Source organism: Monodon monoceros, unplaced genomic scaffold, assembly GCF_005190385.1.
Source record: "Monodon monoceros isolate NGI ecotype Baffin Bay Population unplaced genomic scaffold, NGI_Narwhal_1 Super_Scaffold_13, whole genome shotgun sequence".
Taxonomy (NCBI): domain Eukaryota; kingdom Metazoa; phylum Chordata; class Mammalia; order Artiodactyla; family Monodontidae; genus Monodon; species Monodon monoceros.
Window position 1 is genome coordinate 47,552,414 of NW_021703769.1, and position 8,222 is coordinate 47,560,635.

The window sequence follows — 8,222 nt, forward strand, 5'->3', positions numbered from 1 at the left end:
TCTGCCCTCTCTTTCTTCCTCGTTTGAAATGTGCATGATTCCTGGAGGGGTCACTCCTGAGGTCAGACGAGCCATCCTCACTGCCTGGACCTGACACTACCAGGTAAATTGCTAAGATCTTTTTACACAGTAGTAAATAATTTAAAACTTTATATTATATTATACACATCTTAAATATATATTATATTGTAACGTTAAATATTTAATATATATTAAACTGTATTTATTAATAGAAAATAGTATAGAAGGGAAAAGTAAAAAGCGTCACATGGCAGGGGTTGGGACTTCAGGTGATTTTCCACGTTTTTCTTGATAGCTTTTCCTGTATTATCCGCATTATGTATTCATATACGTTACTCTCGTGTCATAAAAATAACAATAAAATAATTTCCATTTTTAGAAAAACTGCCTTTGTGGATATATTGTGGAGAAGAATGCAAAAATCATGTGGGTCTTTAATATAAACCTTAATGCCTTCCTGGTACAGGTGGTTTAGAGGCTGGAGCCCCATCCTCAATGGCTGCCTTCACCCTCCCCTGCCTTTAGAGGCATTGCATGGTAAGCCAGTAATACTTTAGTGTGAATTAGCCGGAGTTCATCTCCCCCCGCCCCACACACACATGCACACAGACACACACACCCCACAGGTGGCACCCAGAACTCTGTGAGAGTCTGTGGACTCACAATGGAAGAAGGAATAAAAGTTGCCTAAATTAAACCAGCTAACTAAATTCTGCCCAGGCCTGGATTTTTCTGACTGCAGTGGCCAGCAGCAATCTAAAGAAGGTGTCAGTGGGGCCACAGGCTATGTTCTCAGCCCACCAAATCTAATTTGTCTGCAGCGCACGTTCAGATTGGAGGCTGGACGCTTGTGCCGAACTGAGACAGTCTGCTTGATCTGTTAGCTGGTTGAAGGGGCTGCCAGGCCAAAGGCAGAGAGCTGAGCTCAATCGCCCTTGCAGGCCCTTTCTGGATTTTATTTTCTTTTTTACTTCTGGTTTAAAGACCTTCTTCAAAACTCTCACTAATGATTAAAAAAAAAAAATCTGATTAACAGAGTTGAGAAGAACCACATGATGATTAAGTGGTTCGGGAAAAGACGTGGAAAAGAGGTTTAAGGAGCTGCAGTTTGGAGAAAAGAACCCAGAAGAGGGGCTAGAATAATGATTTTTAAGTGCCAGGCACTTAATCAACTGAGACGCACTCGGTGAACATTGAATGGACATTGTGTGGGGATGCCTTATCTGTGCCCTAAAGCCAAGAAGAATAAGACTTTAAGAAAGAAGTACGAAGGAGGTAGGAGGGATTTAAGATAGATACAAGAAAGGACTTCCCCAAAGCTAAAAGCATCTCATTGCAGAACCAGAAATCACAGTGGATTCAGAAGGAAAAACCTTTATAATTTTTAATGTTGGTTGAAGAGTTCTAATTCCTGTTCACAGAATCTGCCGGCAAACTAGTGCCCGGTTGTGTTGGGGCAGCTTCTACATGGAGCCGGCGGTGGGGGAAAAATGTGTTCAGAGATTTTGTGGAGGAAGCAGTTCTGAGAGCTCTTCAAGGGCAGAGAGAAACCAAGTTCGATGCAGCTCTGCACCACAACAAGAAGCGGGGGCTTGGCAAACGTAGTGCCCGATTCCAGGATGAATGAGCAAAGGCAGTCCTTGAGAGTTGGGGCAGAAGGGGACGGCAAGAGGCTGGGAGAGCATGCTTTGGGCCAAGGCACCGCATGGGCACGGGCGGGAATGGGTAGAGCTTGGCGAATGTCGGGGGGACCAGGCGACGGGAGTCCACACAAGTCAGGCAGAGAAAGATTTGACGTAGGGGAGACCATCTGAGGCTCCTGAAGCGGGGACAAGACAAGATGGAAGCACCGGTTTTGGAAGGTTGAGTTTGCTGAAAGCGAGTGGATGGATTGGGAAGAGCGAGAGAAGAATGACAGTTGGGTCTTTCACAGCTCTGTACACCACCTCACTCTGTTTACACTGGAGCATTTACCACAAGCTGAACGTAAGTAAAGGAGGCTTTCTGCTCAGGGAAAGCCTTTTAACTTGATGGCCCTCAGATTTTGAATCTGAATGTCCAGTGTGAGGCGTCTAACCAAGCCAGGCTGACCACATTCAGTTCAATTAAAATATTTCTGACAGTTTACCAAGTGCTCACTGTTATCTGAGGAGCAGGCTGAAGGGGAAACACATGGAGTCCTGGAAGGACAGTAGAAAGGAGAAAGGTTTCATTAACTCATGTAGGGTCTGTTATACCTGCTCATTTCCCCACTGTTTTTTTCAATGGCAAAAGCAGAGGGTTGTATCATGGAAAGATGCCATTTTTGGAGTCTCTAGACTTATTTAACTTTGTCATTTATAAGTGTGGGGTCTTGAGCAATGCTACTGCACTTCTCTGAACACCAGCTGCCTCACCTGTAAACTGAGGTAATGATAATAATACTTCCCTCTCACGGTTCTAGTAAGGATCATTTGCAAAGTACTTTAGAAATAGGAAAGTACCACGCAAACATCATCCATCTATTTTTTTCCCCCATATTTTCTTTGGGGACCCAGCCAGCCCCAGGTCAGTCCTCAATTTTGCAAAAGCTCCTATCTCTAAGCTCACTTCCAGCATCACCCACACAACAAACCAAACATTTTTGGCCAAGGTATATTTTACTACCACTAGCAACCATAGAGAAATTTGTAATTTGGGATCCCTCTTACCATCTATTTTCTTTGTGTAAGTTTTATTTTTCTTTTGATGGTTAGTATAGTCTATCTACAGAGAGTTTTCTTTAAGTGTATAACAACATTGCTCTGATTTCGAGTAACACTGCTGCAGAACTTAAATCGTCTGGGATGTCATAGGTCCCCTGCTCTAGATTTTGTAAAAGTATAAGATAAATGTGCTGACTGTGGAGTGGAAGGATCTGCGTTCTGTTTCAAAGCTTTTAAACCCTAAATTTGTGTTTATAGAAGCTCAGAGGGCCCTACATTCAGTCGTTTGTTCATTCATTGAAGAAATATTTATCAGTTTTGGATCAGCCCAGCTGGTGCCCTGTTCACATCCCCTCTGCCATTCCTGGGCATCTCCACAGCCGCTGACTGCAAACACCAGCACCCTTCCTCAGGTCTTTCTCTGGGGTGTGGGCCGGAAATGCCAGGAGCAGCCTTCAACCAGTGATGGGTAGGTGTTGGTGAGTAAGTACTCTGGCTTCCTCGGTTCTCAGGGTGGTACCTCTGAGGCACACACCGCCGCATCCCAGGGTTCCTCAGCGGGATTAAGCTTCAACTGCTCACGGTGGAAACTTGCTGGTCATGCACTGTTTACTGGCTGTCTTCCTTCCCTGGCTCACTTCTTCACTCCCTTCCTGGTGATTCCTGGGATCACCTTCCATATAAAATGCTTTCACTCAAATCTTTTTCTCAAGGTCTTCCTCTGAGGAGAGCCAGCCTAAGGTGAGTTTTTACCAGAATCAAGGCATTGGGTAGGTCTTCAGGGAACAGAATGTTGCATCAGTTCCAGCCACTGCCCCCAACGAGTCCACAGCTCAGACATGGCGTGAGATGTGTGCAGAAATGTCAACATGAGCATGAACAGGATTTCATTTTCTAACATTTTCAAATACTGTTGAGTCTCTTTCACACACACACACACACACACACACACACACACACACACACTCAGCCTCCACTCCAGTCCAGGTGACTGTTATATTCAGTGCTGTGAAGGAACCAGCCACCTCATAAGGGCTGATTGTTGCATTTTCAGGAATATTTCAAGCAGTTCATTAAACACAGCCATTATTAAACATTTTATGATATAAACTTACAATGACATAGATTATAGTAAAAACAAAAGTAATAAATACTCATCCTCATCACTCCCTAATTATTTGACTACATTTTACTATTATATCCGCCTTTGAGATTATTCATGAGGTTACCTGTATGCTTTATAATGGTATGTTACTGAGAATTTCTTCCCATCTTTATGTTTGGTTACTTGAAATCAGCTCCGGTGGGAGTATTCACACCCCAGAAATTGGCAAATGCTACAAATTAGGAATGCTCCCCTGCCCCCACCTCCAGTAGCCAATAGTTAAATATTTACCGGCACATCAACCATATTTTGCCTGGAATCTTACAAAAGCCTCCTACCTGGTCCTGGGATCCTCCATTCCATGTCTTAACAATTCTGCCCACCACTGCTAAGGTGATCTTTTGGGATATACACTGATGTGTATAAAACTGGTGACTAATAAGAACCTGCTGTATAAAAAAATAAATAAAAATTAAAAAAAAATGCAGATCAGACGGCACTACTCTCCCACTTAAGGCTCCCGCTCCCCTGGCTTCCGATACATGCTAAGGCTCCTCTCCTGTCTGCGCCTTCGTGCCTCACGGCCTTTGCCTTCTCTCCTTTCCTTCTTGAGCTCCAGTCACACAGCCCTCCTTCTGTTCCCTGAACCAGCTGCTAAGCTCCTCCCCACCCCAGGGCTTTTCCACTTATTCTTCCTTCTTTTCACAAGATCAGCTTCTTCTCGTCCTTTAAGTGTCAGCTCAATCATCACCTCCCCAGAGGGGTTTTCTCTGACCGGCCTCTTACATCCCCTGCACCCCCCATTCCCAAAGCCCACCCCTCTCCTTCACAGGAGCCTCTTCTCGCTCCTTGTAGCCTTTGGCACCATTTTGACTCACCTTGCTTATTTATTGGTTGACTTGGCTACTGTCTTTTCCCCACTAGAATGTGAACTCCATGAAAGGAACCCTCTGCCTTGTTCAAGGCTGTCTCCTCACCTCCTAGAACAGTGACTGACATGTGATAAGTCTTGAGTTGGATTCATCTGTTGGATGAATGGATGCATGTTGCTTCTACCTGCCCCCTACCCCGGCTCCATTCACTTCTCAGCTCTCCACAACTTGGTGGCCAACTTTTCACCCACCCCTTCCTCTAAAACTTTGATTCCTGAGTTGCCACGTTTAACACACATTTCAGTCTTCATCTTGCTGAATTTCCAGTCTGCATTTAATCATTCTTTACTTCTTGAAACTCTTTCCCTTGCATGTGTACTTCTGCTTGTTTTCTTTTGCTTCAACCATCGCCATGAGAAGTGAATGCCCTCTCTAGTTTCTGATTCCCAAAGAAAGGAATGAGCCTTGTGGAGCAGCATCGAGATGCTCCAGTCAAGCCCAGACTAGAAGTGAACCCCCAGCCCACCCATGCGTGACTTATGCGTGGGCCAGCCAAGATCAGCCAAGCCTCAGCTGCCGTAGATGTGTGAGCTCTAATAGGAAACCAGAATTGTGATAAGCCACTGAGTTTTGGAGTGATTTATTATGCAGCAAAAGCAGATTGATACAGACTCTTTTGTGGGTTTTCCTCTCTCTGTGCAGGACTCAAGCTCTGGTTTCTCCTGTCCCCATCCACATGCAGCTCCCAGCTTCACATGCTGGGCGTGATCATCTCCGTCCTTAAGGTCTGAACATCCTCTCGTGCTCAGGTTTCCAACTGTAATAGCCACACTGGCCTCCACCCCTGAGCTTCAGACCCAATGCAACACTATCTCCCCCTGGACTTCCCCAAGACTCCTCAAATTCGACATGTCAAGACAACAGGCAACATCCTCCCCACTTCCTTTCCCCCACCTATTCATTCTCCTGCATGCCCTGCCCCTGCACTGACACCACCATGTTCCCTGTCATTCGGGCCAAGAACAGGGGCTCACAGGTGGCTCCTCCCTGTCCCTCACTCCCATGGTCACAAAGCCTCACCTACTTCACCTCCTAAACACCCTCATGAAGGACCCTTACACCTCCCAATGGTGCCACTGCCTTGTTCAAGCCCTCACCACCAGAACTATTGCAATGGCCTCCAACCCAGTGGGTCCCCAACCTAGCTGAGCATCACAGTCAGCCGAAATAGGGGGCCATGGGAGCGACCTTGGCTGTCACTGACCACAAACCCTTCCCTGAACCACCACTGCAACCCACACAGGTACAGCACACCTTCTGGGATCTGGCACCGAATGCAGTGGTTATGCTCATGGACCCTGGTGCCCACCCCCCTCCTCTGACCAGCCCTGTGACAAACGGCAGGGTACTCAACCTCTCTGTGCCTCCGTTTCCTCATCTCTAAAGTGGAGGTAATAACTGTGCCTCCTTTACTGGGTCGTTCTGAGGGTTAAATAATTTTCCTTATTTGTAAGGCATCTCCAATAGTGCCTGGCACGTGATAAGACCTAAAAACGTTACGTCCTTTTTTTCACATGATATTTTTCTTCTGTTTGTCTTTTATCATCCTTTTTTAGTTGTTGATAAAGTAAAACCTCTTTTCACACTGTAAGATATCTTCTCTTTCTGCCTACTCTTTAAAAATAATATTTGCAAGTTAGTCATAGAAAGCAAAGCCCTGTCATGAGTTAATGGGCTGTTCTAGGTAATTATTCTTGTATGTTTAGTTTTTCCCAATAAGAATGCTTTATTTGTTTTTAATATACAACTAAAACCCAAAAAGGACGTATCCTTTTTTTTTTTCTTGAGTCAGGTTGATTGAAGAATAATTTGCTTACAAACCAAATTCGCCCTTTTCAAGAGTGCCTAATTTGATCGTGTAACTGTCACTATCACCAAGGTGCGGAGCATTTACATCACCTCCACATGGTTCCCTTGTGCCCGTGAGGCTCGCCTTTTGACACTCAGCTCTTCTTACCCTCTCCTTCACCCTTCAAGCTTTGGCAAGACACCACAAATCGGCGGGCCCCTGGTGCACCATGCTACCTAGATCCCAGGCCTCCACCCGCCCTGTTCTCTCACCTTCTGGCCTAATTCCCCTTCTCTTTCCAGCTTCTGCTCTCACCCCTCTGCTCTGCGCAGTCTGAGCTCGCCTCGGCCTCCCTGGCCTGGCTTCATGTGACAGCCCTCACTGGCCTGTCATCCAGGGGGTGGCAGGGACCTGATTCCCAGGCTCCAGCCTGTGTCTGGCACTGAGCAGATAGGACCTGGAGGCTGTGCTGGGCGATGGGATCCCTCTCGTGCTGGGTGGCTTGATGGTTACAGGCCTGCGGCAGGGCCAGGGGCTCTGAGCCTGGGGGAAGCCCCTCGCTCCCCCACAGGCACCTCCTGTCCATCTAGTCCTGGGGGTGGTTCCCATTTTTCCCAGACACGCCTTGGGAGAGACCAAGGCTGAGACATGCTGAGAAGGCGGAGCAGGGCCGAGGAGGGCAGTCTGCAGGCACAGCAGTGGCTGTGAGTCAGGTCGGCTAGGAGGTGGGGGTGGGGTGGGGCAGGGGCTGACCTCCTCGTGGAGGCTGGACAAGGGGCAGGGACTGAGCAAAGGCAAAGGCTCAGGCCAGGCCACTTGTCCATACTGAGCCCTATGTTGTGTTGAGGCCAAAAAAACGTCAATCACAGGAGGGAGCAGACAGAGAGACCCTTTTTTGTAAACACCCTTCGCTCCTACGGACTTTGTAATCCTATGATTCATTTAACAACATTTATGGAATGTGCATTTACGGAGCCCCTACTCTGTGCAGGTGTGGGGTCGGTAGAAGATCCTATCGTGGCCCCCAGACGCCCCAGGCACTCAGCCTTCTGCCAAGGGCTTCTTGCTGCAAACAGCTGCTTCTCTCTGCTGGAAGGCTTTCTCTGGCTGACGGAGCATCAGGGTGAGTTAAAGCCCCCCAGAAGAAGCCCTCCACCACGAGGACTGGGAGTCCCGCACTGCAGGGGGGACACCTCTGGGGCAGGCTCCACATGGTTCCCTAGTGCCCAGCGATGCTGAGCCTTGGCTGCCCGCAGAGGCCACTTGCTTGACATTGTGCTCTTCACCAGCCCCTTTCCATCCCACTTTCCTACCAGTGTTTCCTGTGATCATCCCTCAAATGAGTCACTTGCACCCAAACCCTCCTGGTCAGGATCTGCTTCTGGGAAAACCAGTGTGAATAAAATGAAGGAGGTCTGTGCCCACAGCAAGGCCTCTGAGGGCAGTTGGGTCTTTACTGGGTCTGAGTATCAGTCTAGGCTGCTTGCCCAGCCTGTAGTGATTTCCGGGCACTCGACAGACACCAATGAATGGATGGATGGGTGGATGGATGGGTGGATGGATGGGATGGATGGGTAGATGGATAGGATGGATGGGTGGATGGGTTGATGGGTAGATGGATGGGATGGATGGGATGGATGGGTTGATGGATGGGTGGATGGATGGGATGGATGGGTGGATGGATGGGTGGA